The sequence below is a fragment of the Amblyomma americanum genome, chromosome 11 (genome assembly GCF_052857255.1).
Source record: "Amblyomma americanum isolate KBUSLIRL-KWMA chromosome 11, ASM5285725v1, whole genome shotgun sequence".
NCBI classification, from domain to species: domain Eukaryota; kingdom Metazoa; phylum Arthropoda; class Arachnida; order Ixodida; family Ixodidae; genus Amblyomma; species Amblyomma americanum.
The window spans coordinates 48,412,171-48,433,528 of record NC_135507.1 but is presented as its reverse complement, the minus strand read 5'-3'; the positions used below and the strand labels follow the sequence as shown (position 1 = coordinate 48,433,528).

Genomic DNA, 21,358 nt, shown 5'->3' with positions numbered 1-21,358 from the left:
AACACGCGAGGCGTAAGCGACTGGCCGCCAGTTTTCACCGTGGCGCTGTAAGAGTGCAGGCCACAAATGTATCTTTTATGCATCTGCCACAATTTTAGTATCGATGCCTGGGTTAAAAATAGCCAGGAGAGGCGCACTGCTAAGCATGTCGCAGATCACCCTGCACTCACGAGCGTGATTTTCGGTCCCCTTGAAGACCGAGTCGTTTTTGACGAGGCTGCGAAGAAGCGTTGTACGTTCGGTGAGATTGGGCAACTACCTGCTGAAATAATTTGCTGCTCCTAGCATTCGGTGGACCGCGGCTTTATCCGTTGGGCATGGAGTCTCCCTCAACGACTGCGTCAACGCTGGGTTAGGCTTGATTCCATCCTGGCTAATGACGTCACCCAGGAATTGTTTTTCAGTGACTCGAACGTTACACTTTTCGGGATTGAAAGTTAAGCTTGCTTTTTCTGTATTTTGCAGCACTTTCCGCAGGCGCGCATCGTGTTCTTCCTTAGACGATCCCCATATTAGAATTTCATCAATGTACACTCTAACGCCTTGGCAGCGGTCAAATATTTCGCTCAGGATTATCTGGAATACTTCCAGGGCTAATGCGATTCCGAACGGGAGCCTCAAAAACCGGTAGCGCCCGAACGGAGTACTGAGCGGGCATATAGTTGCTGTGGCGTCACCCAAAGGTACCTGATGAAAACACGCCCTTGCCTCGAGGAGCGGGAAGTACATTGCTTCTGCCACCTCAGCTTCTATATCCTCGCTTCTTGGCATCTGATAATGCTCTCGCTATATGCACTCGTTGATACTTCTAGGGTCCATGGAAACGCTTGTTTTCCCGTCTTTATTCCGCACGATAACCAAAGGGCTCACCCACAGTGTCGTTTTCTGGACCCTCTCAAAGATGCCATGCTCCACGTGCTCCAGCTGCTCCCTCGAATGTTCCCTCAGCGCCAAGGGCACCCGCCGAGCTGGCTGGACAACTGGCGTCGCATTCTTGCGTAGGACCATTTTGTACTGGCGACTCACGAAGCCTATTCCCTGAAAAAGCTGGCGGAAATCGGTTAGAACGTCCTCACTGCTGCCAGCTGCGGTGCTTCCTTCTTTTACAGGGTCCACTGCGCGTGACACCAGACTGAGAGACTCGCATGCTAGTAATCCCAGTATAGCTTGGTTGCCATTTTTGACGACATAGAAGTTCACGTCCTTAAACCGGCCGTTCACGGTCACTGGTAGCCTTGCCATGCCGAAATGTCGAATGACACCACCGCTGTACGATCGAAGCACCGAAGAGCTCGGTGTCAAATCTGCTGCCGTCTTGCATCGTCGGAAGATAGAGTAGGACAGCAAATTGGCCTGAGATCCCGTGTCCACTTTGAAGCTAACCATCTGGTCAGCAACTTTCACATGCACTACCCAGTCCGCTCTGGGCTCGATGCTAAAGACTGTTACATCGATAATATCAAAGATGTGTTGCTCTTCGCCAACTTCTCTGATCTGCGGGCCCTTTTTGCAACAGGCTGCGAAATGGTTAACACCTCGGCATCTGAAAGACGTTTTGCCGGACGCTGGACATCTGCCGGGTGTCTTGTGTTGCATCTGGCGCATTTCCGAGATTGCTGCTTGTCTGGCGTCACTTGCTTATCGGGCTGTGGCCAGGGTTCTTTTTGCACCGCGTGCTCCGCTCTGCGGATCTGCCCAGACCGCTTCATGACTAGCGCCACGTGCTTATTGCGCTGCGCCCAGGGATCGTTTTGTAGCAATGCGGCTTCCTCCGCTTTGCAAATCTGCTCAGCCTTGGCAAGTGTCAAGTCTTTTCCTTTGAGAAGTTTTTCACGCAAGCGTGGGTTGCTGGTGCCAAACACTATTTGGTCACGGATTAAAGAATCGGCTAGTCCCGAAAAATTGCAGCTTTTCGCATGTTTTCTGAGGTCCCGCAAGAAATGCTGGAATGACTCCCCTTTGCCTTGCACTCTTGATCGGAATATGTACCGCTCATAGACTTCATTTTGTTGTCTTTGGCAGTGCTCCTTGAACTTCTTATATACCTTTAGCATAACCTTGCTTTCACTCGCCCTCGAGGAAAAGAAATTTGTTAAACACCTCCAAAGCGTCGTCTCCGGCAGTGCTGAGCAGCAGTGCTGTTTTGGCAGGCGTGGATCGGGGATCTTTTGGAGATTCCCTTGCTTGGAGAAAAAGCTCGAATTTCTGCGGGAACAATTCCCAGACAACAGTAGTGGTTGAGGAAGCTTCAGCAGTTGCTCGATCGTGTCGTCTCAGTCGCTCCAGTCTTATCCTCAGATGGCAGGCCCCCGACGTGAGCTGGCCGCACTTCTGACAATATCAGTCGAGGTGGCCAGCGAACAAAAGCCGTTTATTGCTGAACATACAGAGCTTTTATAGCAGCAGGGGGTGTGGCAAACAAGGCGCTTATCTATTCTAGACGAGCACGATGAACGGCCGCACCATGCATAAAACGTGCGTCAGCAAATAGCTCGTTGCGCTGTCCTTAAGTTCAAGCCTTTCTGTTAGCCTCCACTATGCTTCCCTGTAGGTGATAACCTGTAAGATACAGCTGTTGTATACTTTTCTCTTCAGGGATATTGGAATGTGGTAAAATGCCCTTCATGATCTGAGAGAACCTGCCAAATGCGCTTCACCCCATTCTTATTCTTGTGGTTCTTTCGCTCTCGTGATCCGGATCTCTAGTCAGTACCTGCACTAAGTAGTCGTACTCCCATACAACTTCCAGCATCTCGCTGCCAATTATAAACTGCTCTTTTCTTCCGAGACTGTTCAACATTACTTTGCTTTTCTGCATAATAATTTATAGACATACAGTACTGTTCTTCCAATTTAACTCATTGATCATGTTTTCCTGTTCATCTCATCAGTAACCTAGCAAGGCACCGTCCTCATCGTGTATCATAGAGTATTATTCATTTATTTTTATTCCCAACTGTTCCATATATTGGCCTCTGAGTGCCCCGTAAACAGGCGGTTAATAGCACTGACGAGATCGCAACTCCCTGCCTGACAAATTTTCTTATTGGAATTTTATTCCTGACTTTAGGCAGGAGTATGGTAGCTGTGCATCTACTATAGATATTTTCCAGTACATTTAAGTAAGCCTCTTCTACACCCTGATTCCGCAATGCGTGTAAGACTGCTGAAGATTCGGCTCAATAAAATGCCTTCTCGTAATGTATAAAGGTAATGTATATGGGTTTGTTATATACTGCACATTCCTCTGTTCCTTGATTAATAGTCCCATAGGGTCTACAGTCGAGTATCCTTTACGAGAGCCTGCCTGATCACTTTCTTCATTGATGTCTAAGGTTGTCCTGATCCTACTTGCGATTACCTTAGCAAATACCTTAAAGGCAAAGAACAGTAATCTGATAGGTCTGTAATTTTTCAAGTCCTTGAAGTCTCCTTTCTTATGAACTGAGATTATATTAGCGTCCTTCGAAGCTTTTGGTAGGCTCGAGGTTGTAACGCACTGCTTATACAGGCTGGCAAAGATTTGTAGCACAATCTGCCCTCTGTCCTTCAACAGACCTGCTGTTACCTGATCCTCACCAACTTCTTTTCCCCTTTTGCATTGCTCCTAAGGCTTTCTTTTCTCGCTTCTTCGTTTCTGACGGGATGTCCCAGTGCTGTGTGCTACTGTTTCTCTCCTAACATCCTGATTACATTGACTACTGCATAGATTTTTTGTACAACTTTCGACTACGTTAACTATCTGATGCATATTGCTGATGACATTGCTCTGTTTGTCTCTTCACGAATATAGCTGGTTTTTGCCTATGCCTAGCTTCCTTTTAACTGCTTTTAGGCTACGTCCGTTCTTTACAGCATACTATAACCCCCTCATATTGAGCTTCCTTATGTCGGTTACCCTGTGATTGTTAACTTTTATAGCTCTGAAAGTTCTACTCTGTCCGAGGGGTTAGACGCCCTAATGCTTTGGCGTTTCTTAATCAAATTTTCGTCTCTTGAGGTGGCTTGCCGGTATCCTGTCGAACCGTCCTACCGCCTACCTATACTGCGCATTCCGTAATGATAGCTTTGCGATTATCGTTCATTGCTTGATATTCCGTGTCTTTGTCCTGAGTCGAAGCCGAACATGTGTTCTGGAAAGATATCCTAAATTCCTCTACCTTCCCTGTTACCGCTCACTCCTTAATAGGCTTCCGATTCACTAGATTCGTTCCCTCTTGAAGTCCAGGCTAATTCGAGATTTTACCATCCTGTGGTCGCTACAACGCACATTTCTGAGGACCTCCACGTCCTGCATGTGGCCCTCCAGTAATACCCTAGGCAGGGGTTATTATCGAAGGGATGGCCTGAGTTTAAAAAATGTTTTCCGTGCGCAACTATTTCCCGTTCAGGTAGCCGTTGCGATGACTCGGTGCCGGAAACTAAAATCACTTTCATTGAATCCATTTGCACTGAGTTATATGGTATCAAACTCAAATTCATTGAATTGTTTTTAACACTACACCTGCATTATACAATGAGCGGTGTACAGGTCCAAGCTGTCACGCACTTCACGTTAAAGGATGTTCCTACCGTGGAATACGTCAAGTGCGAAACAACAATACATCGACACCTCAAGCATTCTTGATGTTTCTAATGCTATTCGTAATTCCTGTTTCAAGACATGCCAGCCGATTCCAGCGCTAAGATCGAGCGGCACATCGCACTAACCTTCCTTTCCTCTGGGGGCGTCATTAAGTTCGTGGCGAATGCGAAATTAGGTCGAGCACATCGCGCATAAAGAAAAGATGCGAGGTCGATACCGGCCATCTTTTTCACGCCGGCCAATAAACGCCTCGAGTCTATTGCCCGCCTAGTCACTATTCGCGCAGCCAACGACGAAAACAATGACTCCAACCTGCTCTCTCACCAGATGGCGTCATTTCCTGCGCGCGGCTGTGCGGAGGCAATGGCGCGCCGTGAATCGACCGCGATTAGGTGGGAAACCACCGTTAATCCTCCCCCTGCCAATTACCTATCCCTGATGAACAACATTTAGAATTCAACAAGATATTTCGCCCTGCCGGGCCATCCTGTTAATGAAGGAGGCGGCGAGAGTAGAATCTTCTTAATTGCCGAGTAACGAGCCTCGTTTTCGATGCTTGTTCGTCACTTATTTTAATATGGCCGGCTTGTTCGGTGTGAATAAGTACTACTGGTCGAACAGTGTGTGCAACATTACGCCTCCACACGTTCAACCTTCATAGCCGCATGAACGACAGCCAGCAGCGTGCGGTAGCGATGCCTTCTAAGGATGCTGAGTTTTAGTATGCAGCTATTCATACTCGATATCAATTTTTGCTTCACCTGTTCGTTGCGAGGGTGTTGGTGGGAGAAGAAATTTTCCAGTTGGGACCCATACGATTGCAAAAGTAGGTGAATGTGTGGAAAAGAGCTCAGTGGCAGAATCTAATTAGCGGTTCTTGCTGCGTAAATCCTACGCAACGTTCGCTGGAAGTTTTCACAAATTCATTTTTTCACTTCTGAAGTATACGTTGTTGCTGTTGTTTGTGGCATTTTCATGAACATTTTGGCGCGAATATTTGCAGTGTTTCTTTGTTTTTTAAATCTGCCGCCGCACCACTTTATCGCTTTGTTTGCGACGCAAGACGTGACTAGATTTATCTCGATTGATCGCAGCCAGGCAGAGCTGATTCTACGTTGTTCCGGAATGTTCTAGTAACTTTGCATGCTTTATCTCGAAAGTTCGCTATCAGCTTTAAATTGAGCTCGGCCGACAGCGGCGGGCATTATGTTCGACGACCGCCGAGCACGCTTGTCGCTTCGCCGCCGCCGAGTGATTCAGTCCATTTTGGGTGCAAGTCAGCCCAATAAACAGTTTTCTTTTAGAAGACCCTTTCGTCCGTCTTCATCGCTGCTTCGACTGCCGTCACCACTACGTGACACGTGGTGGAGGTGCTGGGTAGCCTTCCATGTTCCGGAGGCCCCCTTCAAGTCGTGAAGCCAGCCCTAAGCGCTTCGCACGCGAGGATGAACCAGCAGCGCAGCGAGCCAGCCGACGTCTCCAGATAGAGGAGCCTGAGTTCGGAAAACTGCCGGACCGCACCAGACAGCGAAAAGACGCTGCTACGAGCACCGCAATCTCGCCGAAGATGTCGACACCGATCATACTGCAGTAGCCGCGGGTGCCGCCAACTTTCAATGGATCGCTAGGCGAAGACCCTGAAGAATGATTGGACGAATTTGAGCGCGTGGCGTCATTCAACAAGTGGGATGATGCGGCCAAAATTGGACACGTGTTCTTCTCATTGGATGGCCCCGCACACGCGTGTTATGAAAACTACGAGTCGTCCCTTAAGACATGGGAGCTATTCAAGAGAGAACTATTGAAGGTATTCACCAGTGTCGTGAGGAAAGAAAGAGCGGAACGACTCCTCGAGTCCAGGATCCTGCTTCCGAATGAGCCCGTCCGCGGTTACGTCGAGGAGATGAAGCGCCTATTTCGCCGCGCCGATCCCAAGATGACCGAGGAAAAGAAAGTTCAGTTTTTAATGCGCGGTGTAAAATAACTTTTGCAAGCCTCGTCCGCCAGCCGCCAAAAACAGTCGAGGAGTTCATGCAAGAAGCCTGCACGATTGAGAAGACCCTCGACGTCCGAGCTCGGCAGTACAATCGCCCTTCCTCTGCCTGTGCAATCCGTTCGGACACGCCGGCCACCACCAGCGACAGCTTGCGGGAAGTTATCCCCGAAATCATCCGAGAGGACCTACGCCGATTACTGCCATCCTCCCCACAGCCTCAAGCAGCGACTCTGATGGATGTGGTACGGGAAGAAGTGCAACAGGCACTTGGCACCCCGACGGCCACAGAACCCCAGGCCATGACCTACGCCGCTGCAGTAAGGACTGCTCAGCCCCAGCGACAACCCCCACGTCCTCCCCGAGATGAGCCAATTGTTCCATTACGCCGCCTCCCAGCCCCCGCCCGCCCAGCCTATGACCGACGCTCAAGCCCCAGGAAATGCGACGCCTGGAGGACTTCCGACAACCGGCCATTGCGCTTCCATTGCGGTGAGGCCGGCCATATTCTTCGTCACTGCCCGCACCGACGTATCGGTCTTCGAGGATTTGCCGTTAACGCCCCACGACCACGCTTCGGCCAGCGTCCGCAGGAAATCGATGAGTACTTGCGTCGAGAGGAGCACACGCCGAACCGCTTTTCGCGCTCACCATCGCCGTCAACCTCGCGCTTTGCGTCGCCACGCCGCAGCTACGCAGCCGCGGTACGAGGAAGGTCTCCCAGCCCCCGTAGGGGAAACTAAAGGCAGCAACCTCTGGAGGTGAGGTTGCTCACGAGCGAAACGCCGTAGATCCTCCACCGACCACGCCCCATGAAGACGCTGCACCCGCGACGCCGCATGAAGAACCGACACTCGCTGCACCGACGCCGCACACAATGAGAACCCCGACCACGACGCAAGCTGCCTTGAAAACGACGCCGCTACCCAGAAGAGCTTCGACCACACGCCCCACCCGCGACTCGCATACGCGACGAAGCCGTGACCCGACGCCGAGAGCGACATGCAATGCAAGAGCCAGGACCTCCGACTTAGAAGTGACTGTCGACGGCCGGAAAGGTACCGCTCTAGTCGACACAGGAGCCGATTACTCGGTGATGAATGGAACATTCGCTGCGCCGCTGAGAAAAGTCATAACGGCTTGGGACGGCCAACAAATTCGCACCGCAGGGGGCCAACTCATTACGCCATCAGGACGATGCACAGCGCGAGTGACTGTCAAAGGACATACCTATCCTGCGACATTTGTTGTGCTACCGCAATGCTCCCGCGAAGTGATCTTGGGTATGGATTTCCTTAATGAGCATCAGGCGATCATCGACCTGCGATCCAAGCTGATCACGCTTTCGACGGACGAAGCCATCGCTTCGATGAAAACTCGGGAAAATCACGTTGCCCTGAGTGTCCTGGAAGAAGAAGTGAGCGTCCCACCACGATCAAGCGTTATCATGACCGTTGGCGCCACGAAAGCCATTAACGCTGAAGCCATTATTGAGGGCAACATGCAGTTGCTTCTAGACCAAGGAATCAGCATCGCAAGAGGCATCGCACATTTGCGCAATGGCCAGGCCGAAGTACTACTGACTAACTTCAGCGAAGAATACCGACATATTAACAGAGGAACGACGGTTGCTTTCTTCGATGAAATATCAGACGTACGAGACTCCTTCGCCCTCTCCGACTCCTCCGGAGAAGATTCGCCTGACCAAGAGAACTTGCCCACTTTCGACATCAACCCAGCCCTGCACCGGAAGAGACAAGACCAGATCCGCAATCTGCTTCAAAGTTACAGTGAGTGTTTTTCGACATCGCCGAAGGTGCGACAGACGCCAATTGCCAAGCATCGCATTATAACGGACCAACACATCCGACCTCTCCGTCAAAGCCCCTACCGTGTGTCACCGCGAGAACGACAAGCCATCCGGGACCAAGTCGAAGAAATGCTTCGCGACGACGTCATCCAGCCTTCAAACAGCCCATGGGCGGCACCGGTTGTTCTAGTGAGAAAGAAAGACGGCACACTTCGGTTCTGCGTGGATTACCGCCGCTTGAACAACATAACAAAGAAGGACGTCTACTCCCTCCCCCGCATCGACGACACAGTGGACCGCCTCTGCAACGCCAAATATTTCTCATCGGTGGACCTCAAGAGCGGGTACTGGCAAATTGAAGTCGACGAAAAAGATCGTGAGAAGACTGCATTCATCACTCCGGATGGGCTGTTTGAGTTCAAGGTGATGCCATTTGGTCTCTGTTCCGCACCAGCGACGTTTCAGCGAGTAATGGATACAGTGCTGGCAGGCCTGAAGTGGCAAATTTGTCGGGTATATTTAGATGACGTCGTTGTCTTCGCCTCGAACTTTGAAGAGCACCACAAAAGACTTCGAACAGTACTAGACGCCATCAAGTCGTCTGGCCTAATCTTGAAGGCAGAGAAGTGCCAGTTTGCCTACGAAGAGCTACTGTTTCTAGGCCACATCGTTAGCAAGGCGGGAGTACGCCCGATACCGCAGAAGACAGCTGCTATTCAACAGTTTCCACCGCCGGCCGATAAGAAAAGCAGTGCGCAGAGTTCTCGAACTGTGCGCATATTACCGACGATTTGTGAAAAACTTTACGCGCATTGCCGAGCCCCTGACCCAACTGACGAAAAGAGACGTGCCGTTTAAATGGAAAGCGCCGCAGAAGGCTTCAAGGAACTTCAGCGTTGTTTACAGTCCCCACCGATCCTCGCGCATTTTGATGAAAACGCCGACACTGAAGTTCATACCGACGCAAGCAGCGTGGGCCTAGGTGCCGTTCTCGTTCAGAAAAGCGACAGGCTGGAGAAGGTCATCGCATACGCTAGCCGTTCCCTTTCCAAGGCCGAGGCTAACTACTCGACAAATGAGAAGGAGTGCCTTGCCATCATCTGGGCCACGTCAAAATTCCGCCCCTACCTGTACGGACGACCATTCAAGGTGGTCAGCGATCACCACGCGCTGTGCTGGCTCGCCAATTTGAAGGACCCCTCTGGCCGACTCGCTCGATGGAGTTTGCGTCTCCAGGAGTTTGACGTCACCGTCGTTTACAAGTCCGGACGCAAGCACTCTGACGCCGATTGCCTCTCACGAGCCCCTGTAGATACACCGCCGCCGGACGGCGATGAGCACGCCTTCCTGGGACCCATCAGCTCCAGCTCTTTTGCACAGCAGCAACCCTCGGACCCCGACCTAAAACGCCTCATCGAGTACCTGGAAGGCACGGTTTCTTCACACCCCGCTTCATTCAAGCGAGGACTGTCTTCCTTCTGAGTGCAGAATGAGGTTCTCGTGAAGAACTTTGCAGCGAGCAAAACAGCCTACCTCCTTGTTGTACCGGTTTGTCTCCGCGAAGAAGTTCTACAGGCTTCACACGACGAGCCGACAGCTGGACATCTCTGGTTTACTCGCACCCTCCGCCGCATTCAAGATAAGTATTACTGGCCCCGACTGTCTGCCGATGTCGCACACTATGTGAAATCCTGCCGAGATTGTCAGCGACGAAAGACCCCTCCTACACGACCAGCAGGATTTCTGAACCCCATTGAACCTCCCTCAAGGCCCTTTCAGCAGATCGGCATGGACTTGCTTGACCGTTTTTCAACATCAACATCTGGAAATAAGTGGATCATCTTAGCGACCGACTACCTGATCCGCTACGCCGAGGCGAAAGCCCTACCGAACGGAACAGCAGCAGAAGTCGCCAAATTTTTCGTGGAATGCATTCTTCTTCAACACGGCGCCCCCGATGTGCTCATCACAGACAGAGGAACAGAATTCACGGCGGAACTAACGCAAGCCATCCTGCGTTAGAGTCAAACCAGCCACCGGAGGACAACTGCATACCATCCGCAGACCAACGGACTAACCGAGCGCCTGAACAAAACCATCGCCGATATGCTCGCCATGTATGTCGATGCCGAACACAAAACCTGGGATGTCATCCTGCCTTACGTCGTCTTCGCCTACAACACCGCAGTGCAGGAGACCACCCAGATGACGCCTTTTAGGCTCGTCCATGGCAGGGAGGCCACGACCACGCTAGACGCCACGAGCAGGGGACCACGAGCAGGGGTAAACCATTGCGGTGTTGCTGCACAGGAAAGCGTTTCTAGTAGCGAAGTTTCGCACTTGATGGCGCCCCTATTTCAGAGAGACTGACTCTTTTCCGGGCCTGCGCCTTCACACAATCTAGGGTTTGCTCATTGGAAACGCTGTGCATTTTAAAAGCGACAAAGATGACATATTTTATGAGCACATATTTAGCTGTTTAAATAATTTGCCAGGAATGCTTTTGGAAGTGTGCGTAGGACATCAGTCGCGATACGAGACATAGTCACTAACGAAGTGCACTTTCAGCGAAGTATATCTCACAGACTTGAGTACATTGTATCGAAAGGGGTCACAAATAGAACACTGATACAAACTCGTAAAAAACAAATTCCATTCGACTTAAATTAAGAAGCACTATAATAGCTTTTGTTGGATACAAACATTGGTGCTGATAGTGGTGCTAACCCCAAAGCGCTTCCGGTATCAATAACGTGGCGTTTGAAAAGTTTAACGAAGGTTTAGACGACGCGTGTCGAGCTGGTTTTGATAAGGCAGCGAGACACGGGAAGCATTCTGCTTATTGTTCGATAAGACGCCGATGCAGGTCACGACCCAGCTTTCGATGCTTAATGTTGTGCTTGGGGAAATTGCTTTCTCAAAAAACGCGCCTTCATCAAACACAAAATGTCCTGGGGCGAAATCACGATAAGGCCAGAGCAAAAACGATCGTCAGAACCATGTTCAAATGTAAATAGGTGGCTTGCATAATTTGATTGTATAAAAAATAAAAAAATTAAATCTGAATAACTGCTTAATAATTCGGCGATGAGAACAGCGAACATGTCTTGGCAGTCATGTCCATCTCGCTCTTAAAATCGATGTATTCTTTTCTCTCTTTCATGTGCAGCCCCATCCGTACAGCCAGCCCGAGAGTACCCAAGAGTGAGGGCGAACTGCTATGATCGACACAGCTCGCCCGGTGAGTATAAATCTGTCAAGCACTATGCACGGTTCTTTAATGGATGTGCAGTGTTGTGAAAACAAATCGACTCTGATTGGATAGCAATCGCGCAATGGTCTGTTTCGTACGCCTGTTCTTACATTGCAACCATTACTGGCAGCTGGCCTCAGAGCTTGATTCCTGATGATGAACAGTATGAAGCATATCAAGTACGGAAAATGTGTACATCGCTGCTCATTTTGTACACAGAGAAAAAAAGTAGTTACTGTGTGGACATGTTAAATAACATCCAATCTACGGCACGGCCTTGGATCTCTCACCTGGAAAGTAAACTGCGCTGTATGAATGCACTGCACTAAACCATAGATCGCTTGAGATCTCCATCCCGGAGACCAAGCACCAGTGCGAAAAATGTGTAAAGAGCTGATCGATGAAGCTGTCTGTGTAGCAGGATTAAATAAATCGTGCTCGTATCTCTACCATGCAATCCGCCTTTTACGCGTCTGAAATACCGCCAGCAATGGCACCAATATTAACAGTCACGAAGTGATCGGATTCTACCTCCAGGTAAAAATCAACTTCATGTAGGCATATGTTCGGCCGATACATCTGCGGCGGCATTCTCGAGTTTCCAGAACAGACGCTCTTGCTGCAGTTCCATCTGCTGCACCGCTTGATATTGGGGAAGAGTTCGCAGCTAAAAGAGGAGCTTAACTCTGTGCTGTTTGCTACGTGGAGTCGTCCACTTCTAACCTAAACACGCGAGAGGTGTGACTACGCTCTTCAGATGGCCGGCGCGTCCTCCACATCGACGCATCGGAGCAAAGTTGCCTATGCGTAGAGGAACCTAGAGGTCGTGCTTCTCGTCAGCTGCCACTTCGCTTTGATGAACAAATGCAAGAGACACTCTGGCGCTCTGAACAGCAAATCAAGGCGCTTGCGTGTTCAATATAAAAGTGGACAACCCTGTACATTGCACGTGCAGTCGGGCTCAAAAGTATTTGGTCCGCATGATCTGTGAACGAAGCCGATAGTTTTTTTTTATTAGCGGTCAGCTGGAGTCCGCACTTGCGGAGGCAATATAAGAAGGTTTTGACTTTCACCTCCGCAAGTTTGGTCTCAAAATGGTGGCTAATAATGGAGCTACCAGATTTCTTTGTTGGTCACGCGGTTCAAAGACTTTTGTCCCCGACTGTACTTCCTGGTGTCTCGTGATAAAGCCTTTGCCTCTCCTTTCTGGCACCATCTACATCGAGGAAAGAGATAATTCAATGATACGGTCACAGTTATAGCATTATAAACAAATGAACTCAATGTGATAAAACCGCGCATAAATAAACTCTTAACGTCTTATTTCAGAGCGAATTATACTACTATGAATGCGCGTACTACGTAATTGAAATGTTCATTTTTGAAAACATGCTCAGAAACAAACTTTCAACCCACTATGTTATTAAGCACTGTTTCCTCATGACAACCATTTTAGTTTTTGCTTAATCGGGCCGGAGATACATTATATAAGCTTTCTTATATAATCTGGAAGGAAAACTGTCGATGATGTAGGCTATCTTCGAATGGCCAGCACCCACTCAGGCGACTGTTGGTAGAAAATCAGGTGATCTTCAATGAACTGAGAAATGACTCGCCACTCGTAAAAAAACTTCTCTAACTAGAACACCTCTGTGTGTGAACTGCACACACTTACTGGTTCAAGAAGAACCCGTAACCTCCTTAAAGAGGAAGCTAAGTCTGCGTTGAAAATTGCTTCTGATTATTTTTCGCATTCATATGTTAGGCCTTGCCGCCAGGGATATCAACGTGTTGCGAGGCACGTATCACGCCAGAACCTACCCGTGCGACGCCTGTGGCTACCACTTCGATGTCCGCATGGACCGCCGACAGGTACGGCAATGTGTATGCTAAGACAACGCGCTTACACGCTTTGTGACTTCGGCTAGCTCGGTAACACACACTTTGAGCACGGTAAAACAGCCAGCAATGCCCACCGTTTTCTCTCGCTTCATCACTCGACTTCCAACACCTCAAATATGCTTGCATGACCTTAAAGTTAAAGCTAGAAGCACTGACTGCGAGGTATTTCGCGTCAGTTACCACATGCTCTCAACGGGTAGTAGTTCAACAGTCCGCACTCCCCAATAGCCTCACCTTTGCAATGACGCTTTTACAAAATCTAAAATTGCAGCAGACCAGCAGTCAATAGATCTCTTTTATGAGAATATATGTATAAATCGTTCGAAATATTCATTCATCACAAATGGTTTGCGAGGTATGTGTGCGATGAAATTTATTAATAGCTCGCACGGAAACTAATTAACCAATATTTATGCCAGTAGAAGCAGGATGTAAGTCTTTTCATTCCGGCAACACATTCTAGGCGATTGTATTTGGCTGACAACATCAAAATATTTTTTGTTCACACATACCCATCTTGTATACTTTTTCTGATTAATGTGCACTTTTTGGAAACCATTCTTTTTCAGTTGCTGCAATTGGGAAGCTAGCTGCTTGTAACTTAGCAGTCGTAAAAAAGAACTCCAATTCACTGATTCCAGAAATTTGGAAAGTCAAAGCTCAAATCAAGATTTCTTCCCTCCAATAAGGGAAGAAGTGGAAATCAACTACCACCCTCTGCTCCCTTTTTCACTGTACGCATACTTAAGTTCTCAGTGAAAAAGATCCCGTTTCGTGACTTTGAAGATGCGCGACAGACAGTCCTACCTCAACCACGCTACTACAGATAGCGTATGTCTTTACGCCATCGTTCTCATTGGACAAAAACCATACCTTTATCATGTTAATGAGTTCAAGATGAGCTGCACATGTGACCCGTAAACCTCATTCGGTCTTCCCCACAAATCAGTAGGAGCCAAATCGAGCTCACTCTCTGTATTATTTATACCAACCTTATGAAGTACAGTCACTGGACTGGTAACTTCAAAATTCCGCACACATTTTTCACTGTAAGCGCCGAAGAATATAACCTAATTGATACCACACAACCTTAAAGATGTTTCAGTATGCACAGAAAACAGAATAACTCTAAAGAAGTAAAATTACTTCCGTCTTAACGGGGAAAATAAACAGTCCAAGGCAACATACGTATCTTGTGCTTCGAACCAAGGAATTTAAGAAACAACATTCAGAGCACCGCCGCAGTGATCTGGGTGTGTGAGTATTAGCCTTGTGTGCAGAAGGTGTGTGGTTCGATTCCAAGTGTCTTTGCGTACCCACCTTTGGTACAATGGGTAGAAGCTTTCCCTCACCTAATGACCTGCTTATCGGAGGTGAAATATTTGGGAAATGGCTCTTTGTCATCATCTTGTCTATTTGAAAACAACATATCATGGCACCATTTGCTAAAAGTGGCCCTTGGGCTATACATACTCATCATCGTTATAAACACTCCAGAGTTGTCATGGTTTATGGGGGTTTAACGTCTGAAAGCGACTCAGGCTATGAGGGGCGCCGTAGTGAAGGTCTATGGAAATTTCGACCACCAGGGGTTCTTTAACGTGCACTGACATCGCACAGTACATGGGCCTCTAGAATTTCGCCTTAGTCGATATTCAGCCGCCACGGCCGGAATTGACCTCGCGTCTTTTGGGTCAGCAGCCGAGCGCCATAAACACTGAGCCACCGCGGCGGGTTACTAGAAATGTCATTCATTCTGCCACAGCGTAGGGGCGCGTGGTTGTTAGGATTCATGAGCTTGAAACACAAGGGCGTCCTAGTTCTATTTTCTACCGCAGGCAACGCTGAACTCGCTGCCTGTGCTTGAAGAAGTCACTAATCGTTCAACCCACTGTACAGCAAGTGAAGGAACTGAAAGGCTTATTACCTCTCTCTGCATGAAAGCAGTTAGAACGATAACGCATCTGTAAAAAAACTAATACACCCGCCTTCTTTGCAAGAACAAATAGCGGCACGCCTTTCTGCATCCCTTATCAGTAACAACACATTTTCGAGAATGGCCACTTAAAACGCCCACATCTCAACCCCCAAAAAAATTCTTTGTACACATATCCCTGCAAGTGTAGATCTCCCCGTGTCCGCGCAGGCCTTCGTGGACTGGTTCCGGGACGAGAGAAACCTGGGCCACCACGTGTTGTTCGGCATGAGCCTGCTGTTGGCCACCAGCCTGTCTCTGGCCCTGACGCTGTCGTGGCTGGAGGCGAGCCGACGGATGGCCAACCTCTCGTGGCTGCTGTCGGTGCCCCTGGGACTGGCCCTGCTCCTGCACAGCTGCGTGTGGGCGAGCCTGGCCGTCTACGGACTCTGGTATGGGAGGATTCCTGCATCGTAGGGCCTCACAATAATAATGTTTCAGTAGGTGGCATTGCGTATCCCTATTGAAGCTATTAAACGAGTCGCTAATATGAAATTATGGCAACATGGAGTCTATGTGATGTTCAAAATATATGGACATCCAAACTTTTTGTGTACAGAGTCCGTAAGCTTTCATTACAATTTCCATATAGCTTCTACAAAACATGCATCATGTCGTACAGAGGCCGTAAGTTTCTGTAAAACGCTTTCCATAATATCCATACCGAATACATACGCTCCATACTGATTCCATACGGAGATAATAGAATTACATTAGCCTCTGCTCAAACCTTCGGTTGGAATGTATCTCGTGATTGTGGACTGCACAAATGAACTTCTGCTGACCACTGCTTGTGAAGGTGCAGCAGGCAGCCAAAGTGAAGAGCCTAAGATCTAAAAGAAATAAGATTTTGCTGTCTGTTTTAATCACAACGAACGTTTCGGTGCGCACGTGACCTCTACCCCTTCGATCATTAGTGCTCTTATTGCTGGGACACCTGCACCACACTACTATAGTGGAGCATTTTCGTGAGCAGGAATTTTCTGGCCCACTTGGATTCTCTATCTCCTGTGTGGGTCGTATTTTGCTATTAAGGACAGTTTCCGTTATAAATTCTTTTTCTTTCAAGAAACTTCTTAATGCCGCACTCGCTGAACCTACGTTGTTTGCCGCCTATAAGCGTCGTCGACATAACGGGTGGTTGTCATTGGCGCTGGGGAAAAAGAACGAACTAGGAAAAAATTGAGGGGCGATACCGATTGTGGGTAACAGGAAATATGAGCGCGGCTCTCCAGATGTGGTAGCTACTACCTGCCACGGTTGGCAGGTAGCGTGTCGCGCTACTAGTCGCCCTCTAGGATCCGCGCGTGGCAGCCATCTTCCGGTTCTGGAAGAGCCTTCTGAACTGTCCCTTCTGCCCTGCTTCTGCCCTAGAGGCGACGTTATCGCACTTGATGCTTACTTGCCCCGGACTCAGTAGGCAGGCAAGCGACACCTGGGTATTCAGGGTTACCACCCCATCCGACGAACCGACACTCGAACCTGGACCCATGGGCCCCAATACCGGGCCCTGTTGGAATTTATATCCGACACCGGCCTGCACATGTACAGTTTGAGTCAAAAATATACAGCCCCAGGGATTTGCTTGGAAGCCGCGTATCGGAGTTCTTAAGCCCATCTGACAGTCCTAAGCTTGGGAGGGTTCAGGACTTAAGTTCTTCCCGCATTCATGATATTAGGGTCCCTGAGTATGCAAGAGGAGTTGCGCTGGAGGTCTCAGAAGAAGGCCTCTTGGGCTGTATGTTTTTGACTGAGACTGTACCTATAACCCTCTTTTGCCGAAGGGAATGTTTGTGCAGAAGAAAAGAAATTCCTCCGCTGTCGTCGTGGCAGGTGGCGTTTTTCTCTGCCTCTCCCTGCCACGGTTGTCAGGTGGCGTGTTACGCGGACACCGCCGGCCCCGACGACTGCGACGCGGAAGCCGGGAATGGGCTCCTGTGAGCTGCGTTGTAAAACTCATGAACTGCAGGGCGATGAAATAACTGCGGTTCTAAATTGTACTGCACACTATGTAGTCCGAGAACGCCTAGAGCTAAGGTCTAGAACAGGTGCTGTAGTGAAACCTATTTTTACGCGATAGCGTATACAGCTCATTCGGAGGAAAGAGCCGTCGGCGTAGTCGGCATCGCGTGTCAGAAATAAACGGGGGCTGCGAAAAACAAATAAAATCATGCTAATTTGTAGTTCTGGTGATTGATGATTGACTGGCGTGTGATAGACGATGACGCGTTAATTTAATAATTGAAATCATTTGTTAATTATTGAAACATTTTAAAAAGTAAAAAAATTTGGAAAAAGGAGTTTTCAAAGGTGTTGGATGGTAAGAATGAAAAGCCAATGCTTGATGATCCTAATTAAGTAAATTTAGTAGTTAATTGATCAATTAATTGAAACAATAAAATTTAAAAGGCGCTCAAAGGTGTCAAGCTGCTTAGAATGGGAATCCAACGTTTTCTGATGTTAAGTATCGGTGTTTACCGTCGTGCTAGTAAAATTATGTAAAAAAAACTCTAAAGAGTCGTATCAGCTTCAGATGATGCACCAAACATCGTACACTACCTCGTCAACTTATATGCGCTGCTTAGGAGCTCTCCAACGTTTTTTGTACTATCCTCCGCGCGCATCTCAGCGGGTGGCCTATCCACATGTTCAGAAAATGTGACAAACAGCTTATAAGCTAGTTCCACCTATTTGAGGCAACGCGGCGTTGTTCCTGGCTCGTGTTGTGAAATATCAGAGGTCCTTACATACAACAAAAAGTGCACTTTGCCATTACAAATATCAGGAGCGATTTGACGTTGTGTTTTAGCCGTTCCTTACAGAGCAGCTACCTACCTCTTTTTTAAAATATTTTAACACTGGTGGTATACTATAGGCTGCCTCGACTTTGAGAACCACAATCTCTGAATGTAGGCGTGCTGAAACATCCCATGCGGCTGCCTTTCGAAGCGCCAGCGGGGAGAAGTGAAGGGCCAGTCGGTGCCCTTTAGAGCATCCAACTCGTCCCTGTGTCGCTTATAGCGGTATCCGCAGACAGGGAGCGTTAATATGGTCCCACATGTATTCCTCTGATCACTCGTTGCGTCTGGCTGCACAGCAAAGCTCTGCAGTCATTGGCACTTACAGCGAATTCTATAAAATTCCAGGGGTGCACTAAACTCTGCATAGGTGCAGTAATGCGAAAGCAGTCCCCTTGCTGCGCGTCCTTCCTCCCCCATCTCGCCTACGCGCGCGCCATCTACTGGACCTACACCGTACATTGCGAAGGTGTTTCAGTGGGTGCCACATGATGGCGCTACGATTGTGCTTTCATTCATTACATGCGGACACGCTCTGTCCACAACTTCTCTCCACAGCATCTGCCCAGAGCTTCTGGTGACGCCACTCAAGAGCCAATAAGTGCTTTCGGATTAAAATGCACCGCACATGTAGTCTTATTTCATACTAATTTCTGCAATGGCCTGAATGGTGCGAAATGCTGATGGCAGTGGTTGTGAATGACCAACTCGGCGTATTAAGCACGCACAGTCACGTGTGGTCACTTATTCATTCGTCCAACCATTATCCGTCCGTCCGTTCATCCGAATGCAGCAGTTTGGTTTCATTTGTAACATAATTGTTTTGGATTAATTAGCGACTCGCAATCAGGGCAATCAGCGCTAAACGATGTCTTAACGTCAAGTATCATGTCCGTCACTGAATTCGGACCTGACAGTGCCGTGACTAGTGGCATCTGGTGGGTTACACTAACGACGCAGACACCAGGGAACGGGAAACACGCTTTTACGTAGGCTGCCGCTTTAACAACCATCGAAATCGAGGTTTTTCTTTGTTTCTGCTCCATTCATTATCGACCCCTTGCCTGCATACCATCTTCTTCATAAATTAAAGCACTGCGACATTTCCGCCATGCTCGTGAAGTGCGCCTCCCATCGTTTAGATTCATCTCCGTTTACACCCGAGTCTTCCCATAGGGCCAACATTACTACTACTTCACGGAGTAACTTCATTCCTCTTCAGCGCTGTAATATAACCCGAGTAACTCCTAGCCACCATAATTGTTCAGAATCCCAGTACCACGTGGATCAAACGGTCACAGGCGGCGCATTGACGAAAGCACCCCCGGCCTGGCACGAATATGCCTCATGGACGGCGTAAGTCATGATCTAATTGGCCAAAACATAGCCAATGCACGGTTTCATTTTTGGGATCGCATGTCAGAGTTTCTCAGGGACACTTCAACGTCCGCAATGCGGAGCTTACTGAACATAAGCTGACCTACACATCTTTGCACGCTGAAAGCCACTTGAATAACAACTGATGCTCCTATGCATTTAAGGCGCACAGAATACACACGGCCACGTACAGCGTATAATGAACACATGACGTGTACGAAGAGGTATCGAGTATCTGCGTTGTAAACAGGCGAATGTAAGATAGCGAAAATAAAGAAACAAAAAAAGGTTTTAGCGCAGAAGTAGACGGTATATCCTGCACAAAAGGTATGGGGCTTCTATGGGAGCTTCCGCAGAGCGAATAATTGATGTAAAAAGCGGAAATTTTATTAATCGCTTAAACTGTCCGTGGATACGCATTTCCGCCACAGTTGCGCTCTTTAGTTTACTAGTGCATCTGCAGTCGGTTTATAGAAACAGTGAACTCCAACGACTGTATCATAGCTTCCCTGCAAATATATCCGTATTGTTGTTCCTCTTAGCACAAGTAAGCAGGGTACGAGAGGTTTAGCGTAGCCAAGCTGCGCAGACGCTATGGGGAAACCCGCCGCGTTGGCTCAGTGCTTAAGGCGCTCGTCTTCTGAGCCAGAGTACCCGGGTTCGAAACCGACCGGCGAAACGCAAAAGGCGTCAGTGTGTTGTGCGGTGTCACGGCAAATTAAAATTCCCCAGGTGGCCGAAATTATTCCTGAGCCCTTCATTACGGCACTCCTTTCTTCTTTCACTCTCTCCTTTATCCCTTCTCTTACGGTGCGGTTCGGGCGTCTGCCAATATGTGAGACAGGTACCGCTCTATTTCCTTTCCTCAAAACCAATTTCCATTTTCTACGGAGAACGAAGCAGTGGATGGCCCCGGATTAGTTGCGACCGCCCGGTGTTCTGACTTCGTTATGCATGCATTGCCACCGAGCTATTTCGGCGGGTAAAGCGCCCACCCAAACGTTTCCGAGCTGTAAGCGTCATTGCCCGCTAAACCACAAAGCGTCATTAACGTACTGACGCCGTTATTACTGTACGTTGTTCGCAGGCAGTATCCGATGGCCTACCGGAGATGGAAGGATGAGATGCTGCCCATGGTCGGCCGACATTTTGTCAGCATGACGCAGACATGTGTGCCGGCCGCCCCTGCCCAAGATCCGTAGTCCGCGCCAGCTTTCGGTCACACTCAGCCGTGGCTCCGGTTCCTGGATCCCCAAACTTTTGGCAGATCGCGTTTATAGCTTTTCGAGTCTCTTCATTATAAAGCTTCGTTCTATGGGTATCGCTACGCATCAGTGTGTGTTCTACACAATGGTTATGTTCGTGTGAAAATGCCACCCAACTCATTCAAATAAAAAAGTATTAAAGCTAGCGTTTTACTGGTATTTTTGTACAGTTTTCTTCTCGCTACTTCAATCAATGAATAACAAAGGTTTGCCACACTGCATTTTTTCAAAATCGGTTCGATGGTGAGAAAAATCGTTCACGTCTTGTCAAAGTCAAGACCTCCGTTTATATTCATGCCGGCTTTTCGTGAACACGCTGCCTCGATGAACCACAGTTTCGCGCCTGCTTTCCCGGCTTCGCTAGCGCCTCTATAAGAAAAACACGATCATATTGCTCCTA

The 21,358-nt window shown here is 48.6% G+C and overlaps 1 long non-coding RNA gene across 1 annotated transcript; it reads left to right on the top strand.

The window, feature by feature from the left end:
* Positions 1-15,796: 15,796 nt before the first annotated feature.
* Positions 15,797-20,906, top strand: LOC144110855 (uncharacterized). The gene is made up of 2 exons (XR_013309934.1): positions 15,797-15,910; positions 20,781-20,906. It is a non-coding gene; the product is annotated as an uncharacterized LOC144110855 (long non-coding RNA).
* The last annotated feature ends 452 nt before the right edge of the window (positions 20,907-21,358 follow it).